The following is an 806-nucleotide window of genomic DNA, read 5'->3' on the forward strand; positions in this document are numbered from 1 at the left end:
ACAGCGCGGCGCTCCCTCAGCACTGACCCTCTGACAGTGCGGCATGTACATTACACCAAAAGGCTCAGACTGGTTTATCCCTCCTCAGTCTCCAGTGTGGGATGTGAATCCATAACATCTCAGCAAGACATTAGAGTGGGCCTGGTGAACAAAGGCTATATAATAATTGATCCACCTGCACTCGCTTGATTCTTCCACTTTTTCAGAGCTGTCACAATCACGGCCCACTGTGGATCTGATTGTCACCCACTTCCCTTTGCTGCTGTGTGCCTCGATGATGTGCAGCTACTGTATTGATGGCTCTGCTCAGTGACAAAAAGGGGAACAATGAAATGAGCATGTATTTAAAGCAAGTGATGAGACAGCGACAACCAGCGATTCTGCAAAGTGCTGATTCCCTGGTTCCTCTTTCCAGACACAGAACATTTAGTGGGAGATGCTGAGGAAGACACAATTGCAGGAACATACGGCATCAGCTCCAAAGACTCTGCCAAGCCAGGGATTTCGTAAATGAGGCAGACAGTCTGGATTCTGTGTTCAAATCTCTGACGTGAGAGCCACATCTCCTGATTCAGATAAGGATGCAGCCACTACCATTGCTGATCTTTGACTCAATTTCCAGTCTTAGGAGTTCTGCTAGTCTCTCTCCATTCTTTTCAGTGAGCTAGAGCACAGTAGATAACATTCTCAATTCAGTTCATGTGTCAGTGCTGAGGGAGTGCCGCACTGTCAGAGGGTCAGTACTGAGGGAGCCCTGCACTGTCGGAGGGTCAGTGCTGAGGGAGCCCCACGCTGTCAGAAGGTCA

The 806-nt window shown here is 49.0% G+C and overlaps 1 long non-coding RNA gene across 1 annotated transcript in view; it reads left to right on the top strand.

The window, feature by feature from the left end:
* Positions 1-478: 478 nt before the first annotated feature.
* The window catches only part of LOC125483360, a 40,493-nt gene continuing 40,165 nt past the window's right edge, over positions 479-806 (top strand). The window contains exon 1 of the long non-coding RNA XR_007262318.1: positions 479-550. This is a non-coding gene — a long non-coding RNA (uncharacterized LOC125483360). The remainder of the gene's footprint in view (positions 551-806) is intronic.

Source organism: Rhincodon typus, chromosome 6, assembly GCF_021869965.1.
Source record: "Rhincodon typus isolate 14 chromosome 6, sRhiTyp1.1, whole genome shotgun sequence".
NCBI lineage: Eukaryota > Metazoa > Chordata > Chondrichthyes > Orectolobiformes > Rhincodontidae > Rhincodon > Rhincodon typus.